The 17569-nt window shown below is 52.5% G+C and overlaps 1 long non-coding RNA gene and 1 other non-coding gene across 2 annotated transcripts; both read left to right on the top strand.

Moving 5' to 3' along the window:
* Window positions 1–1639: 1639 nt before the first annotated feature.
* LOC121079917 lies at window positions 1640–4808 on the top strand. The gene is made up of 3 exons (XR_005825216.1): window positions 1640–1869; window positions 3899–3951; window positions 4672–4808. It is a non-coding gene; the product is annotated as an uncharacterized LOC121079917 (long non-coding RNA).
* On the top strand, window positions 1937–2105 carry LOC121057197. Its single transcript, XR_005813696.1, has one exon.
* Window positions 4809–17569: the final 12761 nt, after the last annotated feature.

Raw genomic sequence — 17569 nt, 5'->3', positions numbered from 1 at the left:
GCTGTTCCTTCCGCCCAGGTCCAACATGCATCATTTAGATCTGTGTCTATATTTTATAAAATGTCTGCTAAAATGTGTTATTGCACAAATAAAACTAAGCGCTTATTCATTTTTAATCAGCCATCGGGGAGAAAGCTCTTACATGCTTGTTGTGGTGTTCTCCTTCTGTTGGGCTATTTGTACCGAGATGTCTTGGAGGGAAATTTGTGATTAAATTACATGATTGAGACACCTTCATTCATGCTGAAAAGCCTCTCTCACTTAGCCATGAGCGGAGCTGTCAAAGCCGCTGAAAGTGAAGCACAATTCACCGTAAACAGGGGGCCTCGGAAACCATAAACAGCAAATTAGAGCTAAATATTGATGTGCTCCACATTAACTCCAACCCCAGCTCCTAGCGAATCCAGCCTCCGAACCCTCCGTACGCAGAGATTTAATGCTGATGTGCCTTTTTTTTTCGGAAACGCAAGACTGAAAACGGGCGCTTTCTTAGCATACGGATTTTATTTTTGTTTTATTTTCTGGCTCGCATCGCATTTCGTGGTTCCTTTGCGGTTTTCCTGGCTCGGGCCCGGCTGCGCTGCGCGTTGCCATAGCAACGTCGGGCCCTTTTGAGGATGCCGGCCCCTTTAAGGAAGGCTCTGGAGGCCCGCGGGTGGCCGGAAGTGCTCCCCCGGGGCGCTCTGGTTTTTCCCTTCGTCTCGGTGCTCTTCCTGCTCTTGTGCTTCCGGCGGCGGGCGGGGCGCGGGGCCGCGTGGTGGCGGGGGGGGCCCGGGCAGGGCTGGGGGGGGGTTATGGGGCCTGAGGGTGGTGTACGGGGGGCTGGGGGGGGCCTGAGGGGGTCGTACTGCGGTTGGGGGTTGGTTGTGAGGGGCTGACGGGGAGGTGGGAGCCGGGGGGGGGGGGGGGGGTGTCGTACTGGGGCTGGGGGTTAGGTTGTGGGGGCTGGGGGTGGTTATGGGGGGCTGAGGGGGTCGTACTGGGGTTGGGGGTGGTTTATGAGGGGCCGGGGGTCGTTACGGGGGGTTGGGGGTGGTTTATGAGGGGCTGAGGTTGGTTTATAGGGGGCTGGGGGTGGTTTATAGGGGTTGGGGGGTTATACTGGGGCTGGGGGTTAGGTTCTGGGGGGCTGGGGGTGGTTTATGGGGGGCTGGGAGAAGGTGGGAGCTGGGGGAGGGCCGGGAGGGTTATAGTGGAGGCTTGGGGTCAGGGAATGGGGGGCTGGGGGCGAGTGGGGGTAGAGCAGGGCTGGGGGGGGGTGTACTGGGGCTGGGGGCTTGGCTGGGGGGGGTTGGCTATGGAGAACTGGGGGTTGATTACGGAGAACTGGGGATAAGGGGAGGATGGGGGAGGGCTTGGGGGCTATATTGGGGGCTGGGGGGTCAGCGTACGGAGGGCTTCGGGGGTCATACTGGGGCTGGGGGTTGGCTTTGGGGGGCTGGGGGAAAGCCGAGGGATTACGTTTAGGCTGGGGGTCAGGGAATGGGGGGCTGGAGCGGGTGGGGGCTCGAGGAGGGCTGGAGGGGTTGTACTGCGGCTGGGGGTTGGCTCTGGAGGGCTTGGGGTAAGGGTAGAGGAGGCCAGGGGGAGGTGGGGGTTGGGGGGGTTGTTTGGCGGGCTGGGGGGATGCAGCAGGTGCTGAGGTGCAGTGAGGTGTGGGGTGCCCTGGGGCTGGGGGTGCTGAGGCACGAGAGGGAGTATGGGGACTGGGAGGCGGGCAGGGGCCAGGCCGCGGGGGTGGCGTGAAGCAGCTTCTCCCTGAGCCTCGTGTGTCGCAGGATCTGTGCTGGGGGTCACCTCCGGAGGAGCCGCAGCCCTGAGTCGTGACCAGAGGTCGCTGAGTCTGCGTGGGACGTCCGCGGCCCTCAGGTGAGGGGGAATCGGGCGAGTCAGGAGCCCTGCCTGTCCGCAGCTCCTGCAGTGGGCCGGGCGGGTGGGGGGCCTGGGGACGGCCGCTGGCGGCTGCCTCTCAGCCCGTGCCTGCCGGCCTCCCCCGCGCCCCAGATCAACGCCCCGCGGGCTCCCCGCCGGGGTTCCTCCCGTGCAGTAACAGGTGTGAGCATCCATGCAGCGTTTGGTGGTCATGTATGATACTGCACACAGTGCGAGCCTGCCTTCGGCCGGGGGAGAGTCCCCGTGTGGCCTCTGGATTCGTTTCTTTAACCTGTGCTGTATCGGCTTAAAAGTCAAATTGTAGAAATAAATGACGTCGCCCTTCCTTTACAGGCAAGTTTCACAGACATTGAAGGTAGAATTTGGATACACTGCTGATATTTTTTTTCCTCGATTATCGCAGGAATAATTTATCGATTTATCCGAATTCCAAAGCTTTAGTTCCCGGGTAGCAGGGAACGCTGACAGGCGGGATTCTTTACTTGAACAACGTGTGAGGTTTTGTTGGAAGCTGTGTACCTTGCTCTCCCGTTACATCCGTGCTTTTCTTCAGCGTTGACTTTTCTCCTCCAGCCGAGGAGTTCAGCTGAGGTCCCAGCTAAGGCAGCCATGCGTCCTCGCAGGCCTGGGTTGTGAACCTGGCACCCAGGTGGTCTGGGCTTCTGAAAAAAATGCTTTTCCAAGGGAAAGCAAGGCATTTTTCTTGTTGTTTTCTTGGTGTCCATCAGGTGCTCAGCGCTAGTATGCTTTTGGCGTTTTTCAAGGTCAAAATGCTACAGGGAAGGATTTTAAAGACAGCTGGGGGGTGGTGTGCTGCTGTTCTCAGGTGTTTCAGTGGAGCTCATACAGAGAAGATGGATCTGTGCGTGGCAGTGGTCCCTAGCTTCAGCGGAACTTCTGGCTAACGCCCTGCCTGCGTAATGCTCTCTGTTCAAAAAACATTGCATGATGTTTTGTGCTAGTCAGTTTGGGGTTGTTTTGTTTGACTGTGGCAGGGAGCAGTCTCAAGGGGTTCCTTTGAGTTTGCTGTGTACCTAGCTAGAGCTGGGAGTTGTTTGTGTCAGACCGAGGGGAAAGCCTTTGGGCTTTCATTTGAAGCTTGCCCGGTAATCACAAGGAGACGTAAAGTACAGCTTTCGTATCTAAAACTGGCCAGCAGCAGGGAAGGCCGAGTACAGCGCAGTTCTGAGATGATAAAAGTCCAGTTCTCAACTCTTCCGAACAGAGATCCAGACTCAGAGTGTTTCCCATTAAATCCTGCCCAGCTGCCGGCAGCCCCGCGTGTGAGCAGCTACCGTGGCTGGCCGGGCCTGGGGAAGGTCCTGCTCAGAGGTGCAGCAGGCATCAGGTGGTGTGGCCCTCCTCCACAGCGGGGTCGAAACCAAAGTCTGTGCGTTTCTGAGCTGATAAAAGCGCTGCCGCTTCAAGTGGCAGGCATCAGTGGCAAAGCGTTTGTTTCATCCGTGTAGGTACGAACACGTGTTCGGAGTAACCTGGGTTCACTGCATCTCTTTAACGGTCTGCCGGGCTCCCTGCAGCTCTCTTTAAGCTTGCGAGGCACACGCAGGTGTGACGGAGCGCTCCCTAGTGCGGCGTTCAGCGGATGGGCGTGAGAGCTTAATGATTTTTTTTCTCACCCGTATCAGCTCGTATCGAGAAGCAAAAGGTATCGCTTCTTCCTACAGACCTCACCTAACACAGCGAGTGGTGTACCTAAGTAAAACTGCAGCAGTGACGCAGTTTAACACCCCGCTTTTGATCCTTCAGACCGTGTAAGGTGAATTTCCTGCCTTTTGAATGACTTCAGTCAGCCGTGGCAGTTGTGCCCGGGCTCAGCTGCGCAGTGGCTGAAAGACGATGGGGTTTCCAGCGGCACCTGGGGGAGGGAGGTTGGTCGGCTCCTGGGCTCGTGTGTCAGGCTCTCGTCTGAAACGTAGAAACGGCAGCTTTCCAGTGTGCACGTGCCCCGAAGTGCCGTGCTTAACGCTCGCTGCTCTTTGTGCAGGTGTTCCTGCTCGCCACGGAGACTGCTGAGTCTGCGCCCTGTCCCAGGCCGAGGTAACGGAGCTCAGCCGGGCTCTCTGCCCACTGGAGGCAAAGCTGCGTGCTTTGAATCTGCAGCCAATCCTCCCTTTCTGCTTCGTCTTCTAACACTGAACTCACCCGGACAGAGCTGCCTGATGGGGTCAGACTGCAGGGAGAAAGCATTTCACTTCTGCGCTCCTGCAGGCTGACACCCTGTGTTCATTACTACTGAAAAAAAGCATTTCCCTTTCCTTTTACTAACGTCACGCTCTTCCTGGGTTACCGACTGGTATTTTCTGCCACATGGGCTGTCAAAGTGTATGGAGCCCTGTATAGGGTGGTTGAAAATATCCTGATCTTTGTTGCACCGGGAAATTGAGCTGTACTTATCCTTTAAATCAAAAAAATGACAAACGGTTCTATGGTAACTATACAGCTATATTTAAAACTTGACAGGTTCCTAATAAAGGAGGGAAGAAATACGAGTAAGAAATAAATCTTCTAAGCTTGAAGAATATTCCTTTTTAGAAGTTGTCTGACTGAGGGTTTTCCTCAACTGACTTTTAAAGGATAAAGCATTTTCTCATTTCAATTAACGCGCAGCGTAACCATTTGTGAGAGGGATCGCTAGCTGTTGGTGGCACTTGTTGGGTCTGGTGCCCTGGCACGCGCACTGAACAGCTCTGACATCTGCGTGCAGCTTTCCCTGCTGTGTGCTTGTTCTGCTTCAGTGTCCTGGTCGTTTCTTTACAGGTGGCTGAACTGAAGGTCTCTGCGTGATGGTGAGAGTGTTGCCCTTGCGGTTCCCTTTGGTTATATCTGCGTGGTCTCTAGGTTATAGGAGGTAATTTTGTCTAAGTAGATGGTAAACATTAATAAAATCCAGTTCTCCAAGCTGACTGTCTTTGTGTTTAATGCCTGCTAGTATGTATGAACAAAGCAAAAAGGCTTTTCACTCCCTGGAAGTGTGCACGTAGGCAGGTAGGCGCATAAAACCTTCTCCTGTGCTGACACCTGTGCCCAGGGCAGCCATGCTGGGGGCGCATGGTGTTCTCTAGGTGTGGTGCTTTGGGGATCTCTAGGAGAAATTCAGTCTTGACAGTCACTAAAGCAATCCTGAAAGAATCTGAGCATCTTCTTGGTGTGCCAAGCTCTGATCTCCACTAGGGGGTGTGAAGGTCTGCAGAATGGTGGCGTTTCCCTGAAACTGGGAGACTTCCTTTAATCGGATGCGCGAGCAGCAAGGCTGTGGCAGGATTATGTTCCAGTTGAAGAACTCTGCTCTGTGTGTTGGCAGCAGCCCAGGTTACATCTGCTTTATATAACCCATCAGCTGCTCTCACCGTGAAGCCCATGTGATGCTCAGCCCTGGCCGTCGTGCATCCTCTTGTGCTCTTAGGCAATGCACGCGTGCACCGCGGGCGAGGCAGCTCTGCTCTGTGTTGGGTGCAGCTACCACGTTCCCTTCCCTTTCATCTGAGTCGTAAAATCTACCTTTGCTAAGCAAACAGTAAGTTTTCATTTGCACTGCAAAGAGCCTGGCTTCTAGGTTTCTTTTCGTAGGGGGAATTTCCACTGAATCTGCAATATTCCCAGTCCAAACCAAGCCTGAGGCTGGTGCGTTGTGAAACCACGCTGGCTGCTGAGCTGACAGGTGGTGCCTCTTCCCTGGGCTGCAGCAGCCACGCTGCTCCTTGGCCAAGTACAGAATTTCTTCCTTGCTAAATTTTGCCTCCGAGTGTCATGTTCAGGACAAATTCCTGAGCAGAACCAAACCTGGCCCTGTTCCTGAGCAATGCTGCCTTTGCTAGAGCAGTGAGAACTTGACAAGAGGTATCGGGAGGAGCGATGGCCGTCTTGGAATACTTGATTGCTGCAGCGTGAGTGTGTGCTCCTCTCTGCTGGTACTGGATGGGGTCGGTGGACATTTAAAGCCCACTTTTTGCATCTGAGAGGGGAACGGTTCCTTTGCCTACCACTGCCAGCTCTATGTTGGGGTGGAGGCTTGCTGGGGAGCAATGGGGACGTGGTGGAAACGCGTTGGTGCTCACGGGGCTAAAAGGAATGCGCCTGCGGATGGCGAGGAAGTGAGGCAGCGCCTGGAGGAAGGGCAGTCCTGCAGCGCCTTTTCTGCTTTTGCTTTGTTTTAAAGGAAACTTTTTACATCTATTCGACCTTGTGGCTTCTGCAAAAATAATGTTAATGCGCTCTCTGGAGATTTGAATTCAGAGTAGGTCAGCGAGAAGTTGGTCACTGTGTTCCTTTTTAAGTGCTTTTTCCCAGCTTCTGCTTGGAGACGCTGTGTCACAGTCATGTGCGCATGACTGCCACGTGTGGTTCCCAGCTCGCCCAGGTTTTTGTGAAAGCAGAGCTGACGCTGGTTGGTTACGCTGGCAATGCTGCTCTGGTGAAATCCTCCTGGGGCTGACTAACAGGCAGGGCACAGCTTTCATGGGCTCGGTTCGCTGAGGTCTCTGCTGCTGACAAGGAAAGTGGATTAGAGATTGCAAGCAGCCTTCGTTTGAGGAAAGCACAACTGGCTTGGGGGGGAATGAGTCAGTTGTGCGCTTGGGGCTCTGGAAAGTGTTCATCATGCTGAAGTATCTTCCTTATTCATCGGCTGAAGTGACTCCAACTGAGTTGTGAAGGTGGCTTACGTCTGTCGGGAGCAGTGAGTGTTGCATCCCTGTGTTCCCTGTCCGGAGCCTCTTGTGCCCTGGGAACACGGATGTGCCCAGCTTTGCTTGTCGGACACCCGTGGGGTTCTCCTACAACCTGAAGCTGCTGTGAGCCTTTTAAATAGCAACTGAGAACTTGATGTCAGGACAAAGAGCACACAAACATCCTGGTCGTGAAGTGTTGGTATCACGTGGGTATGTTTTAACCCTGTCCTGTTTTCCCAGAAGTCTTGCCCACTAGTCGGGTAAGTGTGTAAATCCCTAACGGGATTAGCACCGGGCTTGTCCAGAAGGGAAATTGTTTCTAACCCGGTGCTCAGCAAGGTGCTGTCCCTCCCACGGCTGCTCTGGCTCACCCTGTGAAAGCAGGGAACGCCTAACGGCTGCGGGGAGGTGCTGGGCCAAATCCTGCAAAGGCAGCTGCTCCTCCCAACAGCAACACAGCTGAAATATCGGAGCGAGTGAAAGAAGGCAGGGTATAACCACGTCCCTGCTGCAGCTGGCTCTCCTGGGGTGACGGCAACAACATGGACGGTGTTCTGTGTGTGGACAGGAAATGGGAACGATGCCTTCCAGGTGTAGCTCTGCAGGGACAGCATCCTGGTACACTCAGCCATGGGGATTTCTCACCTCCGTGACCTCCTCGTGCTTGGAAAGCACTTGGAGAAACAGAGGGAGCTCACGCTGTCCAGGGAAGGTGCGGTGATTGGGGCAGGCTGAGCTCCTGCAGCGGGGTCAGAGCGGAGTGCAGTGTTGTCTCTGCCGGGTCTGCTGAACCGTGGCAGTCACCTCGTGATCTGTCAGCCTGCGGGCTCTGCAGTCCAGAGTATTTTTCTGAGACATTCACTTCTAGATCTAACCATCCTTTTCTTCTAGAGGAGCTGCCGTTGGCTCTGTAGGATTCAGGCCCAGCCTTGTTCCCAAGTGAGCTGGGCTGAGCACCCCTCTGGGGACTCCTCTGCCATCAACCCAAGCTCAGTCCTCTCACCACCAGCCCCCAAAGCAGTGCCTTACCCCGGCTCCCCAAGCACACCCCATTTATTTTCCTTCCCCGGCTGCGAAGGAAGCTGCGAGCAGAGTGCTTTGGTGATTGTAAACATCCCCCCCCCGTCCAAGCATGACGAATCGCTTGGAGGAGCCCCGTTAAGGTCGAGCCGTGCACTTGTTTGTGCGGTTTGCGAGACGTTCCTTCCCGAGTGGGTGAGGATAGCTCGTCTCAGAGCAATGAGTTATGTTGGACGAGCTCCCCGTGCTGACGGTGTGCTGGGGAGGAGTCGTGCCTTGTTGGAGCAGGACTTTGGGACCGGAGGGAGCGCTGCTCGTTGGCAGGTCACGGTCCTGGTGGCCGCCCGAGTGCTGCCTCCACCCTGCCCTCGGGTGCTCCCCATGCAGCCAAGCCCCACGTGGCTCTGCAGCTTTTTGTCCATCCCTGGCTCCGTGCTCCTGCTTGAAAACGGCTCCAAGGACTGGAGCAGCTCTAACCCTTTGCATATGCGGGTGCTCTGCTGGAGCATCCCAGCAGGTCTTCCAGGCTGGGTCTGCCAAACCTGCCCGGGCCAGCAGCTCTGCGATGACAGCAGCCAGATCTTCACTGCAGAATGGGCGTGTGCACACCGAGGTAAAGTCAGACACACAGCAGCATCCATGGGGAATTGGCTTTTCAGCCCGTTTAGGTAGCCAACTGCTTTGGGGAGAAGTAAAATGAGGATGACGTTTTCCCCCCCTTGGAGCCAACACCACAGCCTGGGTGAACGGCACTGCTGGGGATTGACCGGAGGGGAAACGCAGCCACAACCCTCCCCGTGCGCAGCCTTTGCCATCACAGGGCAGAGGGATGTGACCGCTGCTTCCCTGTTACGTGGGACCATGCGGCAGCGGTGCCAGCAGCCACGTCCCTGTGTGCCCAACCCAGCCTGGAGCCCAGCAGGGACACTGCAAGGTGGGACAGGGACCGGCCGCATCCTCGGGGCCAGGTCCTGGTGCAAAGCCAGCGGCAGGGCGGCAGCCAGCGCCGTCACCCAGCCAAGCAAAGCCTCTGGCAGCTGAGCGTGAAATGGGTATTTATGTGCACAAGCACCAAATCAGTCAAAAAAAGAAAAAAAAAAAAGAAAAAAAAAAAGGAAGGGAGGAAGGAGGCAGAGGTGTTTGTACAGGCACTTGTGCTCTACCTCTGCTCCAGGCCGGCTGGGCTGGAGGAGGAAAGCTGGGCCCCAAGGAGGGGGAGCAGCTCCCACCTCATCTCCTTCCTGTGTGCATGTAGGAAAACGCAAGAGGTCTGTGCCTGGTGAGCTGGACCTTGAGCTGGGACAGGAACTGGTTAATCCCGTCGGTATGTTATGCAAACTGCTGAACTTTGCATCTCAGAAAAGGAAACGTTTGTACTTTTGCTCTGATTTTACAGGAACTGAGTGCGTGGAGAGCTGGGGCTGGGGCCATTTCTGCTGCTCAAGCAGCCGCAGCACCGCCTGGTTCCCACCTCTCCTCCCTCCATCGCCCATCGAGGAGCCTCGGCTGCTCTCTTAGGAGACATTTGGGAAGAGTGTTAGCAAGCACAGCTCCAGGCCGGATCCTTCCCATTCAGCATCACTCAGCCTTTAGCTAAGGTTCCCCTCTGCTAAGAGCTTGCTTCCAGCTGCTCCCCAGAGAGCTGTTTTCAGTCTCTGGGTCTGGCTGCAGTACTGCTCTTCCCTCAGCAGCACGTTTGGAGGGAGAGAACGAGCTGCAGGGAGCTCATGAGACCCGGGTTTCATTCTGGGGGTCGAGGCCAGGCTGAGCTCTGGGGAGCAGAGCTGGGTGCAGCGCGAGCATCGCTGCGTGGCAGGAGCCAGCCTGGCCTCGGTCACTGTGCTGTGATAATGGGCAGAGGGCGATTGAAGGAAGCTTTACAAAATGTTTTTTTAAGCTCTAGCTATGAAATCTGCAGTGGCTCCAAGTTGGACCTTCCAGCCAGAGGTGCTCAGGCTTAATTTGACAGCTATTCCTTAAATATTTAAAAAGCTGCCTGGAATAAACTGAATGCTTCCGAGTAGTGACCTAAATTCCACTTGCTGTAAATTTCATTAGAAAGTGGATTTGTGTGCCTGCCAGCAGCAAGCCACTCTGCAGCTTCATTGATCTGACCAAACCATGTGCTGTGCAAGTGCCTTCCTCAGCAGATTTTTAAAGAGCTCCCTGCTGCATGCTCCTATCCTCTATGTGCCTTGTTCCCTTGCATTCCTCCTCCCTTCCTCTCTTTTCTTTCTTTCCAGTGCAAGCGCATCATTTGTTTACCAGTCACGTCGCATCGTTAGCTGTGTGGATTCATCCCACCGGCTGTGTGGGCAAGGCTGGAGCAGCTGGGAAGGAAAATGTCCCTGTCCTTCAGCCAGCTCGATGAGCTTTGCTCTCCAGTCCCCATCCCGGGGCAGGCAGGAGCTTCTGCAGTGGGGCAGGGTCCAGCCCAGGCTGCTTGCAGGGAGGTCACCTGCGGCTCCAACACCCCTTGGAGAAGTCTCCTTTCCTTGTGCTGCCCCCAAAGCGTCGTCTGTCCTTGTGCAACCACCACTTCAGACCTTGTGGAGAGGTGTGATGGCAGCCCGGGTGGCACGTACCGAGTCTCACTAGGGAAAAACGCCTGGTCCTGCCAGAGCACCGGATGCACAAGCAACGTGCAAGCCCCCGAGTGGGGACACGCAGCTCGTAGCAGTGTGCTCACTGCCCACTTGTCTGGGTTCTGGGCGGTATTGGGGCAGCAGGGCCTGTTGCCACCTCTCTGCCAGCACAGGGGATGCTCGGGCACAATGTTCCTTGCCATCCTCTCCATGCAGCCTGGGGACAGCTCATGCATGACCTGCAAGAGGTGCTGCCTCGCCTCGGCTCTACGGCAGTGGTTGATTTTCAGAAGTTAAACCTGGGGCTTGGCTAAAGAGGCTACAGCAGCACTGGGGACAGGACCTTGCTGGCTGTTAGTGTCCAGACAGGGGCAACGTTAATGCTGGCACGGGGGGGTCCCTGCTTCATGCCCCTGCCCACAATGACAGGGCTCAGAGCAACTCTGCGGCTGCCCATGCCCTGGGCAAGGGCTGTAACTGGCTCAGAAATCTGCTTTTCGGGGCTGGGAGCGTCACCAAAGCAGCAGTTTTCCTCTGCAGCTGATAAGGAGGTTAAGCGAAAAATGAAATTTATCTCTATCTCCTTCCTCATGCTTTCTGATCTCTGCCAACAGAGCTGAAGATGGGGGAGGATTTTTTTTTTCTATATTTAGCTTCGGAGAAATTGCTATAACTAATCGGCTTTAGGATACTGGGCTCGCTCTTTTATTTTATCTTTTTTATGTCGTTAAGACCTTGTCATGTGGCTATGGGCTGTGGCTTGCTGGCTCTGTGTTTGCTGGGCTTTTTTTTTTCTTTTTTTTTCTATGGAGTCAATTAATAACCTGCAAAAATAACACTTCCAGCTGTTCCTCTCGCAGCTGCTGGGCTGGAGTCTAATTACCGGGCCTTGGATCCCAAATCCTGCTTTGCATGTAACACTGCCAGAGAATAGGGACAGGGGGAGGAGGTGACAAAGCAAAGAAAAAAAAAAACGTGTGATTTGGGGTGCTATTTTTAGCCTTTTCAAGCCAAATGTAAAAAGACCCTCAGGCTGCTTGCGTCCTAAATCTGATCGTATGCACAGCATCGTTCCCATGGCACGGTGCAGCAGCCGTGGTGGGATGGGTATTTTTTTTCAGCAGTTAGTTTGCCTGTGTTTAAAACCTCCTTCTGGGCTGGTTTGAGCCGTACCGTGGTGGTGCAGCTTCCGTCCACGTACTGATGGGGTTTTGCAGTCTCCTGTAGTTCTCTGCGTGTCGCTGCCTGTGCTGGGTGCGGTCACAGCGAGGAGGGAAGGCGCACAGCTGCTCACGGCTGCCCAAAAGTGTCCTCTCCTATGGATTGGGATACAAAATAGGGATTTGCCAGTCAGGCTATATTTGGGACAGGCTCCTGCAGAGCTCCTGGCTTGCAGTGCACGTCAGGGATGTCAGGTAGGGCACTAGGAGAGCAGGGCTTTGTTTCCAGGCTCTGCCCTGGGGGATGGCCTGGGGCATACGGGCTCCTTTCGTTTAGTTGAGGCTCAGGCTCAACTAAATTTTATTTGCTCAAAAGCAAATAAAACGGAGCAGCTGTTTATTAGCTAATTTGACATACTTAGTGGCCACACGTCAGTCTGTAGCTACCAGCTTGAAACCACGACTGCAAACAGGCTTCCTGTGCTGGAGACCGTTCCCTTCATTAAAGCAAGTTATTTTGAGGATGCCATTTGGAAGCTACCCTCAGAGAAAACTTCACGTCCCACTTGCAGAGGGGTTGCAGCGCCGGTGCTGTGCTCAGAAGGCAATTCCACCCCTTCCCTCTCTGCTCCCGCTCCCCCTTCCCCACGCTGACAGCTACAGGAGCTGCGAGGCGTTAAATATTTCATCCCTCATCCCTACAGAGCCGAGGCCGGCCTCTGGGTGGGTATCCCTTCAGCACAGCTCTGCTCCCAGTCCGCTTAGCCAGGGGCGGAGGATGCTATCGATCTCTGCTCGCTCCCGTCTAGCAGAGAGGCTGCAAACGTGGCTTCCCATCACGCGGCGCATTAGCCAAATCAATTCCAGGACGGCGAGGCAGCCAGTGGGTTCTCAAGGCCGAGACAGATCCGTGCTGCAGCCACGTGAGGACGAGCAGGGCAGCTCCCCAGATGCAGCCAGCCTTCTGCTCAGCGGTACCCAGGCTCTGCAGGACCTGGAAGATGTTGGGGCCACTGACACGGGCGGTTCGGCTGGAAGGAACATCTGTCTCTGCACCGTGCTCCCATTCAGGCTGCTGCTGCTGCAAGTGGGGGACATTTTTATGCGTCTTGCTGGCTTTCTTTCATCTCCAACCACAGGCACGCCTGTGGAGCACAGGAAGGTTCCTCCCCCGTGACGAGGAAAAAGAAATTAGCGAGCAGATCGAGCGTGTATAGCAAATAATGAGATCGCCTTGGATACAGCAGCGGAATTCAAGCAAAGAATTCTGCTGATCAGAGAAGATAAGCAGCAGTTCCGTGGCCTGCGAGCAGCGTCATGAGGCTCGTGTTTCTCAAGTGTTTTCTCGGAGATGCTTGGGTGAAGGCTGCCAGCAGAGGCCTGATCCAGGGACAGATTGAGCTGCTTTAGCTATTACACTTAGGAGCGTGATTTAAGAAATAAACCCTGAAATAGCTCTGCTGGTAGTTATTTTGGTGGGGGAGTGCCTCATAATGGTATGTCTCATTTTCCTTGAGGCATGGGAATAGGCAATACAGATATGAGCACTTTTATACCAGCAGAGCAGCACCCACAATGAAGGCTTGTCCTGAGGGAGCCCCCATGAAAAGGGCCAAGTACTGGTGCAGTCAGCGCGTGCTGTGAAAGGAGCTAGGTTTGTGGAATACTTTTAATAATGAGCAATTGTTTCTTATTAATCCCCTGGTATTATATTAAAAAAATCACAGTATTTTACAGGCAAATAAAGACAAAGTGTCTAGCTAGTGAACAGCTCAATAGCTCATTCAGTGCTTGTTAAAGCAGTTGAGAGCGTTTATGCTGTCAGACTGATTTGAAGGGGGGATAGTAAACGGCCTTTGTTTTTATTTTTATAGGAAATGTACTCATCTCTGCGTTTGCAATGCCTCTTAGTCAACACTGGTGTTTTTCTAAGGACTGAAAAGTGTCATTAATGATTAGCTGAGTTCCAGGCAGTCCTTTAAGGCACTTAGAGAGTCGACTGGTACCAGGAGCCTCCCTGCGAGGCAAGTACCAGAAGGCTGCTAGGCAGTGGCAGATGGGCATGAGTAGCACTTCCAAAGGCACTTTAGGAAAGTTAAGCATTCCCCAAAGCCCAGTAAAGCCTTCTTTGATTGCAGATCCAGCTTCCTGTATCACGTGCATGGCAGCATCCTCACCAATAGTAAAATACCCCGACAAATACGTTATCATCCAAGTGTTTTTTCCCTTTATGCTGAAAAAAAGAAGGGGAGGGGGGCAGGTTTCCTTAGGCAGTTTGGCTTTCCTGTGCCACCTCCTGATGTCTCAGGGATCATTTTGGGAGGGCCCCAAAGGGCATCCCCCCTCTCCCCATGTTCCCCCAAGAAGGCTGTGCTGTCAACCTGGGTGTTACAAGCATCCTGCGTGTTGGTAACCCATTTCCGGCGCTGAAATGAGTGTTGGAGTTGATGCTGTTAGCTCTCCTCATGATTTAATTATTGCTGCGCCAGCAGCCCCCCAGCTGCTCACCTTGGCTTTAACACTGTCCTACTTACAGGTGGTGGAAGCACGCAGCAAGCGCAGTACAGTTATGGGCTTCGCAGGAGAGGCTGTGGATGCTTTCCACATGCTCATCCTGATTCATATATTTTATGAATCAGAACTTAGTCCTATTTGGTAACGCTTGCCTACGTAGCTGTTAATGTTGTTGGTATCCGGGCTCTGATGTCAGCTGCTGGAGCCCAGGCGCTGGCAGCTGGTGTCCCTGGCCAGCTCCCAGCCTGCAATTCAATTTCCCTATCAGTCACTTCGGAAGACAGGAAAAAAACACATTTCTGTCTGTTTGTGACATCAAATCACAAAGGGCTCCAGGCTACAAGTTCATTTAAGGCTCTTCTACACTGTGACACACGGAAAAGCTCAGAAAAATCGAATAATGGTGTAGAAGTTACACCCTCATTTATACTGCACTAAACTACTGTAAGCTAAGGCCAGCTTAATCCTGGATGAGCATCTCTGTGCAAGAGTTTAATGTCTTAGGTTTCTTACATTAACATCGTCTCTCTGAACACAGATCAGTCCAGACACGTTTTGCCCTGTTCCCAATCTTGTCAATGGTGGAAAAGTACCACAAAGGGCAAAGGCAGCAGCATGGGGGAATAAGGGCATCCCCCTGGAAGCACAGAGCTCTGGTCTGCCTTCTAACACTGACTCGCTGTGTGAGTTTTTGTGTAGCACTTTCTGAGCCTGAGTATTTCTGTCTGTACGTTGGGATTATTAGTATACTCCCTGACTTTACAAAGGGCTTGAGGATCTCCAGAGAAGCACGTGCACCATTTCCCCAGTATGTGCTTTTCAGAGATACACCATTTCCCTGGTTTGAGCTTTCAAAAATATATCCAGAGGAGCACGTTCCTGTATGTCTGGAGGACCCAACTGGGATGTCACAGCTGCTTTGGTTCTTTGACGAAGGAATTCAGACCAGCTGAGAGCCAGCACCACCACCAGGTATTTCTCCCTAGACTGACAAAGGAAAGAGAGAATTGTGACACCTAGTTAAGTACGTATAACTGTGCCTAATAAGAAGTGCGTGTAAACCAGAATCGCATGCCTGCAGGGCGCAACTCTGTCCTACTAACTGCCTGTCAGTTATCCTGCTTATTTTATCTGGAAACATTATCATTTGGGAGCTTTTTCATGACTTTACATGTTTAGGAAGAGGACATTTATTTCAATTTAGCCAGTGGTACATAAAAAATTCCACTGAGTCAGACAGAGCTGATTTATTAGGGAATGACTCCGGAAGATCTTCGTTATATCTGAATTCGAAATCTCATCCCTTCTTTCACATTCCTTAATATGCTTACTGCTTAGCAGCCACAACTTGAATGAACGCGTGCCCTGTCTTGTTGAGAACTCCTAACAATCCCTTCTCTTTCGTACAAAAGCTGTGAAGATGAGACCTGCTGGACAGTAAGAAGCAATGACCACTTTTATTAGGACTCTCTGGGATGCAAACAAAAGGGAACAGAGCGAGTCCCTGCCTGCTGAATTCCACGGGCTTGCACCCAGCTACAGAAAGGCCTAGAGGCATTTTGAATCTTTTTGTGTATACATCAGCCCCGTGCTGCTCCCAGGCAATTGCACTTTAACTTAGCTGTTATTAGTAATAAAGGATTGGCTGCCGATGGTTCAAACTAATCTCCATGGAAATATTGCCTGAAACAGGATAAATGACTGGGCTTTGAGCTGTGTAACCAGACTTTGTAACGTGAAGGAATGAAACCCAGGAAAAGTGTTCACGTGGTGGGGAGTGACTGACCTTGCATAACCTCCACAAGGCCCATATTCCCTCCATTTCTAGCAAGCTGCATTCCTTATTTTCTGAAAATACTGGTTTGCACTTTCAGCCTGTGTCCTTTGGGATTAAATTTTTATCACCCCTCACAGCATTCCTTAAACATTTCACCCACTTACTCATTTATTTATACTCCTTCTAATGATGCACTGCTGGAGTTTCCATAAGAGAAGATGTATCAGGAATATGAACAATAATAGAAACATTTTAAAACATACTACTCTCCTCTGCTGTGTCTATCTCGTTAAGATTATTGCTACAAAAGAGAGGCGAGACACCTACTACGACTGACTTAGACATTAAATGATGCATTGATAATGCCTTCACTTTATCAATAAACTCCAAATGCCTTTAGGAGTCTTAACGAAGCTTTTCAGGTTGTACGGCTATTTGGTTAAATGAAATAGAGGCAGGTAATAAGATTTCCCAGACTCTAAAGGGAGAAGCACTATGAACAAAGAGGAATCTGAGTGGGCGTAAATTCCTCGCCCTGCTATACTGGTAGGATTATATCTCAGGCCTTCGGAGCAGGAAAAGGATGTTGCAGGCGTAATGGCAGGGAATATCAATCAGATACCTAAATCTAATTATAAAGTTACTAGATTAACTAGCTAACTTCGGTTACATGAACAGGACTGGCCAAGTGCCACGACAGAAACCAGATTTAGAGAAACAATTTCTCAACACGTTAAAGAACTACTTGTAAGGACTAGTTTCGGATCAGACAACAGACCTTTCTTGACTAACTTTAAAACACACGCTTTGTGTAAGAAAGACCTGTAGCTGATTCACTACTTAATAGCTACCACAAATTCAGCCTTCCTAGAGAAATAATTGCACCAGAAGGACAGGATAATGACTCTAAATTTTAGTGGATGGATTTATTTTTCGAGGGAGCAAGCAGGTAATAATAAAATATATTCAGAGCGAAAGCATCGCCTTAGTGGAGTCACTGAAGGGAACAGAACTGTTTGCCCCTAATTTTCAAGTCCTTATTTTAACAGCTTGTAATACACTGGTACAGGACAAAACATGGCTGTATTTCCTGCTTTCAGTACATCATATTATGACCATGTTAGACATGGACTAAGACAGTGGAGCTTGTCGTTTGGACATGCGGAGCTGCGAGGCATCCCGGGCTGGGTGACGGCTGCCTGGGGACAGCAGAGCGAGGCAGGTGGCAGCTCAGGCGTGTTGGAGGCATGCTTCTGTGCTCCCACAGCGCTGGCAGGGCTGTGCCCTGTGTGCCTCCCGGTCCTGGGACAGGTTCTGCTCCTCCTCAGGCGATGAACCCAAACAGGGCCGCTGTTATCCCTACTAAAATGGTACAGTACTTGCCCTGAGAAGATACCTAGAAGATGCGAGGCTTCAGTCCTTTGCCATTTCAAGTCCCAGGCAGGGTTTTGGGACAGTTTCTCACCCTGCTGTTAGTCCTTCATCATTTCAAGCCCTGGACAGGCTTTCCAGACCATTTCTCACCCCTCTTTCAGTCCTTTGCCATTTCAAGCCTCAGGCAGGCTCTCGGGTCAGTTTTTTCCCCACTTGTTCCCTGTCAGGTCACCCCGCCGTGCCTGGTGACGCCACCAGTGCTGCCCCACGCCCTGTACCTAGTTACCCTGTCCCCTCACACCCCGTACGGGGCTCGGTGTGCCACCGCCCTGCCTCACCCCGGGCACCCCCCGAACTTCTCCCCCCCTCCTGAGGCACGCTGCCCCTCTCTGAAGCCCCGAGGAGCTGCAGATAACGATAAGGAGCTCGGCACAGCCACAGCCATGCCTCTGGGAGGGACATTATTAGATATTATCAGCTAAAGCCCCGCACTGAGGGCAGAAATGAAGGGTTTAACACCGAACTTGGGCTGAGGGTTACTGTGTGACGGTGACGTTG

This window comes from Cygnus olor, chromosome 18 (assembly GCF_009769625.2).
Source record: "Cygnus olor isolate bCygOlo1 chromosome 18, bCygOlo1.pri.v2, whole genome shotgun sequence".
NCBI lineage: Eukaryota > Metazoa > Chordata > Aves > Anseriformes > Anatidae > Cygnus > Cygnus olor.
The sequence above is the reverse complement of the archived record's forward strand: the minus strand, read 5'-3'. Positions and strand labels throughout refer to the sequence as shown.